The sequence below is a fragment of the Cebus imitator genome, unplaced genomic scaffold (assembly GCF_001604975.1).
Source record: "Cebus imitator isolate Cc_AM_T3 unplaced genomic scaffold, Cebus_imitator-1.0 Scaffold313, whole genome shotgun sequence".
Lineage (NCBI taxonomy): Eukaryota > Metazoa > Chordata > Mammalia > Primates > Cebidae > Cebus > Cebus imitator.
The window spans coordinates 2,434,614-2,451,057 of NW_016107628.1; the positions used below are offsets into that span (position 1 = coordinate 2,434,614).

The window sequence follows — 16,444 nt, forward strand, 5'->3', positions numbered from 1 at the left end:
CCTTGGCCTCCCAAAGTGCTGGGATTACAGGCATGAGCCACCAAGCCCAGCCAGGGTTAACTTATCTTTGAGCAAACATTTCATCTCTCCGCCAACAATGATTGAACAGCTACAATCAGGCAGATCTTGTACTAGTTACAGGTGATGCAGGAGAGAACAAGAGGAAGCTTCTGTCCTCGATTTGCCTATAGTCTAGGGATGAAGAAATAATGTAAAACAACTAAGAATGGTGATATGCACAACTAGCATTTGTGATCAGTATTAGGGATCAGATAGGAAAGGGAAGTTAAAGGAGGAGAGACAGCTCCTCATACAAACTTCATCTGTTCCCTCTTTGGAAATGAGGTATGAGAAGCATGAGTTTTGGGTCTTGAAAGGTCTCAGAGAAGAGCGGTCCAGAATCTAGCCTCTGGTCTGTCCCATTGACTTCCATTAGAGTGGAAGTTAGGCAGGTGGTATCGTGATGGGCAGAGGGAGCAGAGGGAACAGGCGTCTGGGTCTCTCTCTACCCCACCCTGGTTGGGGATGGAGAAGAATGGGGTGAAATCAGTAGAGAGATTTAGAGAACACATCAGGTTTCCTTCCACTGACCTCTTTTTCGGCTTCTGCATCATGGAGCCATTTCCTTTTCCTTCCCTCTGTCCTCTAACACGGATGATCGGGACTGGACCAGTCTAGGTGTGGAAACATGGTCTCCTGCCTACAGGTCATGGACTAGGCATGCTGTATCTGGAGTAGGGCTGTTGGGGAGACACTTGTCCACACTTTTCTTTTTCCTTTTTTTGAGATGGAGTTTCGCTCTTGTTGCCCAGGCTGGAGTGCAATGGTGCCATCTTGGCTCACTGCAATCTCCACTTCCCAGGTTCAAGTGATTCCCATGCCTCAGCTTCCCAAGTAGCTGAGATTATACTGGGATTTACAGGCATGCACCACCACGCCCGGTTAATTTTTTGTATTTAGTAGAGATGGGGTTTCACCATGTTGGTCAAGCTGGTCTTGAACTCCTGACCACAGGTAATCCACCCGCCTCGGTCTCCCAAAGTGCTGGGATTACAGGCGTGAGCCACTATGCCTGGCCGCTATATTTTTCAACCCTTCTCTCCTTTCGCCATTAATTCCTTTTTATAGCATTTTAAAAATTATTAAACAGAAATCAATCGTGCTGAATGACATCAGTATCACTTTTCCTTATTCTTATCCTGCAGACTTCAGCAGGGCCAGACCCTGTCAGTCCTCACCCACTGGGTGCCTTTCTCGCATCTTTCTTCCTCCTTGAGTCCAGTTCTGGAAGTTTAGCTCTGAAGGAACCACTGTCATTACTGCACCCTGGCTGCAGCTCCACTGGGGTGGGTGAGAACAGGGAGCCATCTCAGGCTGAGTGGACGCCTTGAGAGCAAGAAAAACAAAAGATGTTCACTGATACAGTAAGTGAGACTGGAATAGAAGCCGGGAAGAAAAGGGGTTGGGAAGGAGGATCTCAGGAACTCAGTCGTCAGGAAAGCAAAGGCCCTGCATGGATAATGACGTAACAAAATGTCTATGGGACCTTTCAACATGGATCTTAGAGTGGGGAGGAACAGGAAGAGGGAGAGGGGGAATCTCAACTGGAGAGCAGATGGGCAACTGGACATGGGGCTAAAGGGTGCCCATCACTCAGTGACCACAAATCTCCATCTGATTTAAACTTAAAATTGATCTGGATGCAGAAATCGGAGGTGAAGCCCTCCTAGCCAGAGGACGCAGGCTGGGACTGGTTGAATTCTTCTCACAACTCACACTCCAACACTGAGGGTCTCTCTCCATTTACACCAGGTACCGAGACAGCAGGAATGTGTCTGTGTCAGCAGAGGGCACTCCTTACTAACAGGCTGGGCTTGATCTGAAAGACTGGGCTAATGAAGGAAGGCTCAGCCTCAATCAGGAAGAACCAAATTACTCCTTCCTCTCAGTCAGAGGGGCCTATCTTACTTAGAGCTGGGACAGCAGCCACCCATGCGGTGCTACTGGCAGGCCTGCCAGACGCTGGAAGAGCAGCAGACGTGGGTTCTTGTCTGTTGGCCTGTCATTTATCCTCTGAATATTTATTGAGTGCTGAGTGTGTTAGCACTCTTCTAGGGCTGGGGACACAGAAGAGATGAATGAGGAGGCAGCATTTTGTGGTGATTAAGAGAGTGTGACCCGGAATATTCTGTCTGGGCTAGAGTCCCAGGTCTGCTGCCTTCTGTGTGAACCTGAGCAATTGACTTCCGTTCCCTGATCTGCACCGTCTTCATTTATAAGATGGCAAAGATGATAAAAATAGTCTCAGGATTATTCTGAGGGTTAAATAAATTAATACCAATAAAGTGCCTTGAACGCTTTCTGGCCTATGTCAAGGTTTTGTTAATGCTAGCTATTCTTTTCCCATGAAGTGCCTATGAGGGTCAGTCAACAAATATCTACCGGGCATTCTGCTGTATTCTGGGACCTCTGTCAGGTGCTGGGAATGGTGTGGTGGAGGCAGATGTGACAGTGCCTGTGTGGAGCTTGCAATCCAGATGATTGGTTAGAAAGTATCCTAAATGGTGGAAAGCAGCACGTGATGTTACAAGAGCGGGTGCTGGCTCTGCTCTCACAAAACAGTGTGAACTTGGCACAGTCAACTCATCTCTCTGGCCTTCAGTTTCTTCATCTAGAGAGGGAACGGTCCTTGATGGTAGCATTGCAGCCTGGTAGCCATGGTGACAATAGTACCCTCAGATCACCTGGCAATTCAAAGGGTCCATCTTGGGGAGGCTCCATTGACTCAGATATCCCCAATACATCTTTCTTGTCCCCTCCTCACAGTATCAGTAGGACTTACGGTCTATCATGATGCTTTTGGGTTAGTGTTGTTTTTCTACCCACAAAGGTGGTGATCCTTGACGAAGTTAGCCTCTAAGCTTCTTTCCAGCTTCGGTATACAGAGCCCATGAAAACTTCTTCCTTTTGGACCCACTAGCAATCTAGAATCCCCCTTGTTCCTTCTCTGTCAAAACGCAATTGTTCCTTGCATGGTGACTTCAGTGGAGCAGCTGTGAGTTGCTAGATTTCATGGTCATATGGGCCCTCCACAATGACAGGTGCTGGGGGAGGACAGTTTCATAAGAGAGGACCCTTGGGTCCTGGCTGTCAGAGCCCAGCTACGGGTGAGACTGGCAGTCTGCTTCCGAATAACAAGTGAACAATCAGTTGCACACAGAAAGCGTTGAATGGGCAATGACAGCCTGGCTGCTGTTTTCAGAATTTCTGGTTGATTTGATCCTTGTCTGACTTGAAAAACCATAATGCTCTCTGAATCATCCTCCTGAAGCAGAACAAAGCTCTGCAGTGACATCTGTGTTAAAAAAAAAAAATGAGGTAGGAAAATGGTTGGGTGCTGGCGTTACAGAAAAGACACCTGGTGTCTCCCCTTCACTCATGATGGATGTACATGAGCTTGTTGGAGAGGAAAGTTCTTCCAAAGATTTATCATATACCTGACAGGTCAATTGCATTGATTAAATACAGGATGTAAAAATAAACTCTCTGGGACTTCTGACTCCTCTTGGTTGTGGAAAGGGGACTGTGGTGCCCGCTGTTTGCTGCCCTGTCCTAAAACTGCACTGATATTTGAGTCTGATGCCTGACTGCCCAGCAAGTCAGGGAATTTTCCAAGCCTGTGTTGTGCTAGTGCCTTGCTCCCACAGATGAACATGGGTTAACATGGGTTGGTGTATGAAGATTGCGATTGGGGCTTGTAGACTCTGCAGTGCCGGCTGAGGCATGGGAAAAGTATGGAGTGTGGGAACTCTCTCTTCCGTGTTCCCAACCTCCTCGTCAGTTTGTTTGCTCTTCAGATTCTCCTTCATACACCCACCAACAGGATCATCAGAAAATAAGATTACGCAACCTCAGTGGCTTCCTGGCACTAACAAAATAACTCCTTCCTGAAGCATTCAATGCTCTTTACAGTCAAGGTCCAATGTTCCAGTGTCTCTTTCAAGCCATTCTAGTGTTTTTCTCTAGACACACAGTGATGTCTCGTATGCCCGTGGCTTTTCTCCTGCCCATCCAAAGTGGTAATATCCTATTGCTATCTGCCATAGACTGAACTTTTACTTAAACTGCCCAATTTAAAATGTACCTTTGGGGGAGGCTAGAGAGAGCAGTGGTTATCAGTGGGGGGACAGGCCTGAGTGTGAATCCCAGCCCCATCATCTTGGGTTGAGAGACTTCGAACAGGTTTCCTGCTTCTGACTTTATAAAAGAGAGAGAACATTATCATCCTTAGAGAGTAGTTCCGAGGATTACATGTTAATAAGCTAATGCTTGTAAAGGTGCTCAGCTCGCTGTGGGCATGTAGTGAGTCCTGCGAGAGCTATTCTTGGTAATTTTGTAGAACCTCATCTTAGTCAGTTCAGGCTGCTGTAACAGACTCCCAGAGCGTGGTTGGCCTATATACAACAAACATTGATATCTCACAGTTCCCAAGACTGAGAAGTCCAAGATCAAGGTGCTAGCAGATTCCGTGTCTGGTGAGGGTCTGCTTTCTGGTTCACAGACAACAATTTTCTTGCTGTGTCCTTACCCGGTGGACAGGAGAAGGGAACTCTCTGGGATCTCTTTTATAAAGTTACTAACCCCATTCATGGGGGCTCCACCCTCATGACCTAAACACCTTCCGAAGGCCCCATTCCCTGATGCTGTCACTTTGGGGAATAGAATTTCAACATATAAATAAATCAGGGGAACATTCTATCTATAGCAAACATTCAATCTATAGCAAACTTCAATAAAACTTACCACCTATAACGATAGACTGTACTTCTATTTAAAATGTACCTTTCGGGGAGGCTAGAGTAAATGTATTTTTCAAAGACGACTGTACATGTGTGTCTCGTTCCAATTTTAGTATATGTGCTGCTGAAGCGAGCACACATATGTGTCTCATACCAGATTTCTACAATTTCCTCAGAGTAAAGGACTCGTCTGACTACTGTTCCTCCCACTAGGCTTTATGTCAAGCATATTATGTAATAGAGGGTTAATAACAACTGCTGCAAGGGATTTGTGGTTGATAAATCAGTTCAGAACATTCCAGTGGAGGTTTAGCACTGTCCCACCAGCACTGAAAATACTGCCTTCCCTTTGGGTGTCTATTCAGCTGTAGTTTGCTTGCAGAATTAGGAGGAGCGAAGATCTGTTTAGCAAAGCCTTTCTTTCTCTTTTTGCACAGGAAGAGGGCAGGTCTATTTAGGGGAGCTCTGAGGTGTCAGAGGCCACAGCCAGACTCGACTCTCTGATCTCCTAAGAGAGATCTTCAGCCTCTCTGCTGGTGAGAACACTTTCCTGGGAGTGACAATGGTAGAGGAAAGTGGGGAGATGTGTGACAAAGAGAAATTATGAGAGCCTACAGTAAGGACGTAATGATAGATGCTGCTCTCACTGACTGGCATTAAAGAAGGGGAAGTGAGAGAATGTTGAAATCTATGACAGAAATAGGGCATGAGGAAGGGAACTAGTTCTGTGGAGGAAGAGGTTTTTGATTTTAGATGGGATTGAGTTGAAGTAACCATGGAACAGAAATCTCTAGTAGTTGAAAAGTTTTTAAACTTGAAGCTCAGGATGGAGATCTAATGTACAGCATGCTTGGCAACTAGTTAACAATTGTGTTGCATACTTGAAATTTGATAAAAGGGTAGCTCTTAAGTGTTCTAACCACAAAAATTAGAAGAAAAGGAATAACTATGTAAGGTAATGTACTATGTTAATTAGTTTAATTTGATTACTGTTTTATGGTGATTATTTCACAATGTACATGTATATTAAAACACCAAGTTGCACACCTTAAATATATACAATTTTTGTCAATTTACCTTGATAAAGCTGTTTTTTTAAAAAACCACCTGGAGCCCAGAGGAGGAGATACAGATTTTTGAATTATTTTCTTGGAAGCCATAGTTAAAGCTTTGATAGTGATGTGATTTGTGGGAGTAGAAAAGTTAAGGGAAGAATGAAGTCCTGAGAAACACTTAATGCAAAGGGACAAAGAAGCCCAAGGAGGAGAGAGCAAATGTGGGGTCAGAGTGAGGTTGAGCCCTGACTGTGGGAAACAGGGAGAAGTCACTAGAAAGCTGAGGATGCAGACTATGTCAATTGCTGCAGAGAAGGAGAATGTGGGGTTGTATCAGACTGCTGTAGTCAGATGTTAGGTGGCCACATAAGCTGCAGATTGGTCAAAGAAGACATAATAGAAGAGGCCTGTTATGGGCTGGGTTTTATGCTCCCAAAATTCACATGTTGAAGTCCTAATCCCCCAGTTTCTCAGAATGCGACTGTATTTGGGGATAAGGTCTCTGAAGTGGTGATCAATTTAAAATGAGGTCATTAAAGTGGACCCTAATCCAATATGATTGGCATCTTGATAAAAAGAGGAGATTAAGACACAGACACTCGGAAGACCGTGTAAAGATGCGGGGAGAAGATGACCATCAACAAGCCAAAAAGAGAGGCCTCCGAAGAAACTGTCAATGTAAATAACAGAGAGAGGTCTCGAAAAGTACTGAGTTTAATCGGGAATAAGTAGAGAGCATTGCAACGTGGAACACATGTGCCATAGTAAACTATGGGTGTATAAGGAGGAGCAGATGTACATCACAGGAGCTGACACCAGGTCACCAGTGGAGACAGTGTGTCAGGCAAGTGTTCCTGTGCATCTCGCTGGCTGTCCATGTGACTCATGGAGCAAGCTGCAGTTTAGAAAGTCCTCCCCAAAAGCTCTGTGACAGGTCTGTGTGTATAAGAGCCCTCCAGAAAGCCTTCGTGCTAGTTCTTGTCATAGACGTGTGCAAGAAGGCCCTCCCTGCCTAACTTCTTGACTCTTTATTTGGGTGACCTGAGTGACTTCATTTGATATTGACAGCTTTCACAAAACCAACCCTGCCAACATCTTGATCTTGAACTTTCAGTCTCCAGAACTGTGAGAAAATAAATTCATATTGTTTAAGCCAGCCAGCCTGTCCATGGTGCTTTGTTACGACAGCTCTAGCAATTAGATAAAACGCTGAACATAATTTACCCAACATTTTTATTCTGGCATCCAAAGAAAATAAGAATATCAGTAGCAGACAGGAAGATCATAATAAACATGGCCACATTCCTTCACAGCGTCAGCGTGCAGGGGGCCTGTAAGATTAAGGCAGTGGTTTTCAGTTTGTCTGAATACTGTAATAACCTGAGGGCTAACTTGAAGTAAAAACTCTTTTTTTTTTTTTTTTTTTTTTTTTTGGGTTATTTCTTTTTTTTTTTTTTTTTTTTTTTTTTTGGCCAGGGCTCTGTGGCTCATACCTGTAATCCCAGTGCTTTGGGACGCTGAGGAGGGTAAATCACCTGAGGTCAGGAGTTTGAGATCAGCCTGGCCAACATGGTGAAACCCTGTCTCTACTAAAAATACAAAAAAATAATGGGGCGTGGTGGCAGGATCCTGTAATCCCAGCTACTCGGGAGGCTGAGGTTACTACACTCCAGCCTGGGCAACAAGAGGGAAACTTTGTCTCAAAAATAAAATAAAACAACAACAACAAAAAACAAAAACAAACAAAAAATCTTTTTTTTTTTTTCTTTTGACAGAGTCTTGCTCTGTTTCCTAGGCTGGAGTGCAGTGGCACAATCTTGGCTTACTGCAACCTCTGCCTCCCAGGTTCAAGCAATTCTCCTGCCTCAGCCTCCCAAGTAGCTGGGATTACAGGCACCTGCCACCACACCCAGCTAATTTTTGTATTTTTAGTACAGACGGGGTTTTACCATCTTGGCCAGGCTGGTCTTGAACTCCTGACCTCATGATCCACCCGCCTCGACCTTCCAAAGTGTTGGGATTACAGGCATGAGCCACCGTGCCCGGCCGAAGTAAAAAATCTTGATGGCCCAGCATCATCCCAGACTCCTAGAGAATTTGGAAGTAGAACCCCTACATCAGTACTTTAAAAAACTCAGGTGATTCCAATGTGCAGCAAAATTGGGAAGCAACAATCTAAAGAAAAATCCATCCACCAAAGGCCAGAGGAAGCAGACTGGGTGTCTGAAAGTCCAATGGGCAGCAAAGGCCCAGCCACACCGAGAAGTCCACATGGAACAGAAGCCTATGAGATGCAGACTTTTAAGGACTCTTTGGGTGGGCTTGAGGACTGCACACAGAAGATCATGGCTTGGATGAGACTTCCGTAATATAGAATATGTTCCTTCTGTTGTTCCTTACAATGTGGTGAAGTCCTGAGAAGTAATAAGGAAAGGGTATGAAGTATGTGTTGAACAATAAAGATATCATTGAATCCTTACTACCGTCTAGGACTGCCAAAAAATTGTGGAAAAGAAAAGGAAGAAATACTTAGTAAGGGAAGTTTATGTGTTTACATTTAAGTCCATCTCCCATTTAACAAAACAGAAATTAATATGCCCATGTTATAAAAGAGGAAGCTGAGGGGCTCTGCAGGATTTGTGAATTTTCCTAAAGACATATATCTGGAGAGTTGTACTTTGAACCCAAGTCTATATGACTACAATATTTCATGATATTGCCATCACATCATGCTTTCTCCCAATGGAAGTATGAGTAGGGGTAGGGTCGGATAGGAAGCATGCTGGACTTTTATTCTGTCAATTTAGCTAAACTGGAACTACATTTCCTAGAATTCTCTGCCCTGCATTGTTCCAAATTACTGTGTGCTACGAGCGACATTTTGTGCAAGATCTGGAAGGTGGAGGTAATGTAGCAGCCATATTCTTGTTTTTCCTGGAGGGTCCTCAGCCCCCGAGGCTCTGCGGCAGTTCAGTCTCATAGCTTATTTTCTGGCTTTCTGTGCTGGTGTGGGGTAGCAGCCTGCAGTGACTCAAGCTCCTACAGGGTCTTCTTCCGCTTCTCTGACTCCTGGCCTCATTCATGTTTAGCTACGTGATAAAAGGTGCCACCTTCATCCTCATCACTGATGAGGACATCCTCACTGTCCTCATTGATGAGCAGGGCATTCTCATCATTGAGGCTGTCAGCTGGAGATGCTGGGAGACTAATACAGGTTCTAGCTCATCCTCATGGGTTTCCACTCATTCCTGCAGGTTCCAGGTTATCCTTACTTTTCCCAAATGCCTGCCCTGTGGACTTCAGCCTGCCACACCAGCCACAGAAGGAAGAGCCTTCTGTTGACTGTTTAACCATTTCTCACCATTGTGTAATGCCAAATCCCTACAATAATTCCCTTATTATTTATATTGCCTAGTAGGTCTGTTTCTTTTATTGAGATCTGACTGACATAGGGAGCATGGCTAGGGAAACTTTTTTTTTTTTTGAGTCAGCCTTGCTGGTCAACCAGGCTGGAGTGCAGTGGTGTAAGCAGTCCTCTGCGGTCTCGACTTCCCAGGCTTAAGGGATCCTTGTGGAAACTCTGTGGTGAGGGCACAAAATAGAACCACCAGGCTGAGAAATTCTGTTCCTGGATATTCCACACCCAGATAGCTCATCAGAAACACTGTTACATATTCTGGAATCAGAAAGCAGTTTTGAGCCGTGAGATTGGAAAGTATGTTTCAGCTCAGTGGCTTATGGCCTATGGCAGGTGAACAGCCAATCAGTGAAGACTGCCACCGCCTCACTGTGCTGGGTCCTGGGGCCATCATCCGCCTCACAGGAGTAGTTTTCAGAATGCTCTGTAGTCAGCAAGAGGCTGAACGATGCTCCTCTTCCAGAGGGGGCTGAGCCCAAGGGGACATCCCTGTGATAAAGTGGTTCAGGGGCCAGGCACCAGGGCTCACACCTGTAATCCTGGCACTTTGGAAGCCTGAGGCAAGCAGACTGCCTGAGTTCAGGACTTTGAGCCCACCCTGGGCAACAGCAAAATCCCACATCTACTAAAATACAAAAAATTAGCTAGGTATGGTGGCAGGTGCCTGTAATCCCAGCTATTTGGGAGGCTGAGGCACAAGAATCGCTTGAGCCTGGGAGGTGGAGGTTGCAGTGAGCCAAGACCTTGCCACTGCACTTCAGCCTGGGCAACAGGGCAAGACTCTGTCTCCAAAAATAAAAATAAAATTTAAAAAAGTGGTTCAGGATTGGGAGATCCTCTTCAGGCCTCATAGTGAAGCTCCACCATTTCCCCCATGTCGGCCTGGGCACCAGGAGCTCTGAAGGTGGGAGACAGACATTGTAAATGACAGAGAAAAACGGACTGTCAGAGAAGGCCCCTGCTGCCTCCGCAATCCACCCATCTGTCCATCTACTCAAGGAGGCTACAGCAGGTAAACAGCCCATTCTCATATCTAAGATTCCCCACAGTCCTGATCTTACATTCAGAGGAATCACCTGCAGAGCTGTTCTGAAGAATTTTGAGCAACATTCCATATAACTGCCCTGAATTCTGAATTTCCATAAATTCCCCATGGCTGTCCCTCTAGGACCCTGTAGTACCTTCATCATCACCACCATCGAAAGCAATAGCAGCACCATAGTGCTGGATCTCCCAGGCTCTGCCACACAAAGTGGCTAATTGTGGTCCATAGGGTTGGCTCCTGGGTCCTCCTTGAAACAGTCTCATGATGCCTCTGGGGATATTGACCATACTTTCAGATTTGCTGGTTGAGATGAATGAAGATAAACGTCCTTCTGATATTGATACTTACCTGCCCACTAAAAATACAGCCTTGGCTGCTCCTAGCTGAGCAGCATCACCTCCACTCACAACAGAGGTCATCTGTTCACTCTCCGGGAAGGTCTAGTGCTTTCTTCCAAATCTTCCCCGTGCCTTCTCTGTACCAGGAGAATGTGGTGTCCCTTGGCACCTTAGACACCAAGGAGACAAAGAAGAGCTTCATTCAATCATTCAGCCTACTCCAGGGAAGGAAATGGGCTGGGACTCAGGGTTAATGTAAATATGGGGACCCCTGAGTGAAGACAGGATGTCACAGGCCAGGTTTACAGGAAGGCAGATGCTGAGATGGAAATGAACATGTAGGAAATCTATTAGGGAGTGATCTCTGTATTGAAAGCTGTCGAAGGGAAGGAAACAAGCCAGTGTTGAAAGAGAAGCTGGGCTTTGATGCAGTCGCCACAAACGTCTCAGCCCACCCCATAGACAGCGTAAGTCTAGGATGATCTTTCAAAGTGGTCCTGAGTTGGGATTTAGGGGCCCTGCCTTTATACCCTAGTGTGGACAGCCACTGGACACAGTGCTCTGGAGAGGGAGGATGTCCCTGGATGGAGGTGCCGAAGCCTTTCCTGAGAGGGCTAACAACAGGATTATCTGCTGGCAGCAATTCTAGTAGCTGGGGGAAAAACTCCATCCCTGACAGGGGACCTGGGTGGTGCATCACTGCCTCCTCACGTAGGAACATGTGGCCTCCAGATACTGATCACTTTGGGAACTCAGAAAGGTTAGGGTGGGTGAGTCCTGAGACATCACAGGGCATGGTCTGGGAGCTCACTGGGTGGCTCTGAGGGAGGATACTGGAGGATACTAACCCTGACTTGAAGGTCACTACTGAAGGTCATAAATCCCCCTTTCTTCTCATGTTTACAGACCTATCTCAAGTTTAATTGTTTTCCCGACACTGTTTTCTCTCTGCTGCAACCCATACTACTCTCTCTTTTTTGCATGTTCCAGGTTTGTAGACCATGTTTCCCAGGTGTTTATCAGCCTTGCGTCGGAAGAGTTCAGTTACCCTAGTGTCTTCCCCTACAACCTCTATAGCTAGCTGATGGGCACCCTATAGTTATCTAGTATAAATATTTGGTGAAGAACAAGGATATAGAGATACAGAGGCCTTATAAAGCCTGAGATTTATGGAATATCATGATAACCATCCCAGTTCTTTGCACCATTGGGAAATAGAGGAGACCAGGATGACTGATAGACCTAGATGCTTTTAAGAGGAGCTCTGTTTCTAGGAACAAAATAGAAAAGAAGAAACAAATATCTGTCCCCCTCCCTTCTGCTTAGACCTCAGACTGGCTGACAGGTCCCTCTGACAATCACTATTGACTTGAATCTGGGGTTGCTGACTTTCTTCCCATACCCTGTGACCTACATATTCTCCCTCTGACATCAGTACACACACAGCCTTTAACTTTGTCCTGTCTCCAGAGTGTGAAGCTTTTGGACTTGCATCAGCTTTGCTCTAGAGCTCTTCCATTTCTTTTTTTTTTTATTCTTAAATACGGTTTAACACTCTTCTCCATTTCTGTACATCACAACACCAAGGTTTTGCTGCTTAGGATCTCTCTGCAGTGGCTATAGAGAATGCAAAGGCTACGGTTTTCACCCCCTCTTATTTGTGTTTGTATGTGTAGTACATGTCAATATATATTGATACACATATCAATATACAATGCAATATATATCACCGAAGAGAACACATTGATTGAAGAAATACAAAAATTTGGCATCATTTCCAAACTTAAATAGTAAAAATAAAAACTACAAAAGGAGCTGCATACCCTAAATGTATCATGTGAAACAACAAGCATATTCAAAAATGTAAATTTACATCCAATTTGTCTGGTCTTGTCATATCACATCACACCCATTTACAATGGCAAAACCCTAAGGTACTGCTGTGAAGAGAGCATGTTTACTCGCTCTTGGGTGTTCTGCAAACAAATAGCAGGAGCTCTGCCATTTCTAAAGAAGCTCACGATGGCCGGGCGCGGTGGCTCAAGCCTGTAATCCCAGCACTTTGGGAGGCTGAGGCGGGTGGATCATGAGGTCAAGAGATCGAGACCATCCTGGTCAACACGATGAAACCCCCGTCTCTACTAAAAATACAAAACATTAGCTGGGCATGGTGGCGCATGCCTGTAATCCCAGCTACTCAGGAAGCTGAGGCAGGAGAATTGCCTGAACCCAGGAGGTGGAGGTTGCGGTGAGCCGAGATCGCACCATTGCATGCCAGCCTGGGTAACAAGAGCAAAACTCCGTCCCCCCAAAAAAAAGGAAGCTCACGTGAAGCTGGGTCTCTCATATCTGGAAGAATCTGGTTCCTGAACTTTCTTCCATGGGATACTAGTATCTGGCTTTTGGGACAGAAGACTGAATAAGCTCTAGAGAAGATTCAAATGCATTTCCCAGGGCAATGAGCTCAAATTTATGGTCAGATGTGCACTGTGTTCTCAGTACTAGAACGTGGGACATGTATCCCGTGGGATGTAAAGACCATGGCTCACATAGCTCTTTAGGAGACTAGTCTGGGAGAGCGCTAATCAAAGAGCTTTCTCTTGTCATCACCTTCTCTTTCTTTATAAGCCAGTCCACTACCTCTCCCAGCCTAAGCCCTTGAAGAGTTAGCCTTGCCCTAAGCTTTGAGCCTCGTTGTTTAGAAGGTGTTGAGATTCTGAGATGTCTTGCAGTGGTACTTGAGTGTGCCACTGGAGTCTGTGATTGACTTGTCAAAGCCTGAGTTTTTTACTAAAATAAAAACTCTTTCTTTCATCTTAAGGAAGTCCAAGTAGTTAATAACTTTTCCTCCTTACCCAAACATCTGGGCATCACAGAGCTGCAGGGTCTCCATCAGAGACAGACTGTGTGGGCCTGGACTGAGTCAATCTGTTCACTTTTTTCAAGTTCCTCTAATTTTAGTCTAAAGGAGAAGAAGCCACAGCCCTAAATGTGCCTGAAGATGTTCTGCTTCCACATTAGCCACAGGAACCATCTGCCTGACCACTTCTCTGTCTGGACACCCATCTTCCTGACCACTTTTCATGGGATGCCACAACTTCCTTGGACACTTATGTTTTTCCTTCTCCAAGTTTATTCTTCATTCAGAAGTGGGTTTTTTCTTAACTTGAGCTTCCTCTTCTTTTACCTGGAGAAACAGGCAAATATACAGGGTTCTTCAGGGAATAATCTGCATTCTCTAGCAGAACTCATTTGAATTCTATTTGAAAGAGATTCTTTATTCCATCATCCCTCCCATTCCTCACTGTCCCAACATATTCTCTTTGATTTAGGAGAGAGAAATTCTTTGCATGTTGCATTGACCTTGGGCTTCTTTGCCCTCAAACGCATTTTTCATCTTGCCCTTGATCTGCTGTTTGTCACAGGGTGTAATAATGGAGTGTTTCTGTGCATGCCAACATTTTGATTTGCTAAGTCAAAAAATACCACTTCATGATAGGCAGCTAAGGTCACATGCAACTTGGTGGCCCAAGGTCAAGGGCTCAGTCTCTATTAGGACAGTAGCAAGTCGGAAGCTAGTTTTCAAAAGGAGACTAGTTATTTACAAAGATGGACATGGCTTTGCTCCAAAATGTGTCCTTCACCCTGGGAAATATGTTTTGACATGTCTATGAGCCCTGGACCACCAAAATTTTCACCCAAATGGGATTTATTTATCACCCTCTGGCATGCACATATCCTTCCAAGATGTCTAGAGTTGCTGCTTTGTGCTCAGTTGGTCTAATCAGTATGACATCGTTGATATAGCGGATGAGTGTGTGATGTCCTATGAAGAGGAGAAACTAATCAAGGTCTTTGTGATTCTATGGCAGAGGGCTGAAAAGCTGATATAGCTCAGTGTTAAGACAATAAAGTGTATTGTAAATGCTTCTGGTGGTTTCAATGAACAGGAATTGAAGTAAAAAGGCATTTGCCAGGACAAAAGCTGCATGGTGAGTGCTAGTAGCAAGATGATTTTCTCCGTCCAACAAAACCACATCTGGAGCAGCTGCTGCAATTGTTGTTCTTCAAAATACACCTGTCATTTTGCACAGACCAAATAAGTGAGTTGAATGGAGGATGTGATAGGAATCACTCCCTGTGCATCTTTCAAATTAATCTAGAAATGTAATAAAATACCAATAAAAAGTTCATCTGGATTTTTTTAGCCATTCAATATATTTACTCTAAGATTTTATAGAATAATAAAAATCTATGAAAGGCCAGGTTGACTTTGACTAAAAAAAAGAACAAAGAGGGGTTTTATATGATCGGGTATTAAGGTAGATCAGAAGTCCAGGGCAATTAAATCCGCATAATGTATGTGCAATATTAAAGAAATAAATCAATGGAACTGAGTAGAGAGATCATAAATAGACCTTGCATGGACACACACACACACAAGAAAACTTAAGGTTGACATCACAAAATAATGGGGAATGCATGGCCTATTTAGTACATGGTTCTAGATTACTCTAAGTAGAAAACAATTTGGACTTATACCTAATATCAAATGTAAAGTTGGACTCCAAAAGATCCATAAAAAGCATAACTATAGAATTAAGGGAAGATAATTGAAGAAGGTATTGTGATTTTGGGGTCAAGAAGGATGAAACAAAACTCTAAAAACAAATGTTAAAAGGAAAAATTGAATGAGTTTTATTGCTTAAAAATTAAAAAAAATTCTGCTCCATAAAAGACAGTATGGACAAAGCTCACTGATGGCAGAGTAGGAGATAATGCTTGCAAAGTCTAAAACCAGCAAGAAACTTACATAGAAAAAGCAGTAGCTCCTGTATACCAAATAGGAAAAACCAGAAATTATAGTAACAAAATGGGCAAAGGACACACAATATGGTTATTTCATAGAAGAGGGAACTCAAAAGTCTAACAAGCACATCCAAAGATGCTTACGCTTATTGATAATTAGAAAAATGGAAACAAAACACCAATTAGATCCTGTCTTCATCTGACTGGCAAAGTTAGAACACTAAACGGTTGAGTGGGATGTGGGGTTAGGGAATGTTCTGGTCCTGTTGGGGCACTAGTAACTTTGGGGATCACTTGGTATTACTTGTTCCATCAATCACTCTCTTAGGGATAGATCTAGAGATGTTCTCACACAGGTCTATGATGGGACATGAAAAAGCAAGTTTGTCAGTGTTTGTAGCAGGAAGAATTTGGGAGCAATCTAGCCCATCACTGGGATTAGATAAGGGAAGTATGGTGGAATAACGTGCAGAAGTTAGGAGCAATGGCCTAGAAGTACACATAACAACATAGATGGGTCAAAACAAAGTGCCAAGAGAAAATAGCCCAATAACGTATGTAAATTAAAAAGGCTCACAGGAAATGATACATGCATGTGAAGGAAATACACCAACACGTGGAAATGACTGGGAGGCTGGGAAATGGAAACAGCAAGCAAAAACATAAGGAAATAAATAAACTAGAGAGAAAAGTCATATGGACCAAAAAAATGAGTGAGCTGTGAACTGAGAGATTAACTCTGTGTCCGAGGTTACAAAACGAAGAGTAAGAAAAACAAAACAAAACAAACAAAAAAACAAAGAAAGCATTAAGAAGAGAACAGATAGCACAGAATAAAAAGACAAGCACATTTAATTCAGTACAAACCCAAAACTCAACTCTACATTATGTATAAGGGGTATATCTCAAAGAAGGTGGCTCAGCAAAGCTAAAAGTAAAAGAAGGGAAGGCCAGGCAAGGTGGCTCATGCCTGTAATCCT

The 16,444-nt window shown here is 44.1% G+C and overlaps 1 pseudogene; it reads left to right on the top strand.

Moving 5' to 3' along the window:
• LOC119466698 overlaps window positions 1–16,444 on the top strand; it is a 48,152-nt pseudogene that overhangs the window by 29,274 nt on the left and 2,434 nt on the right.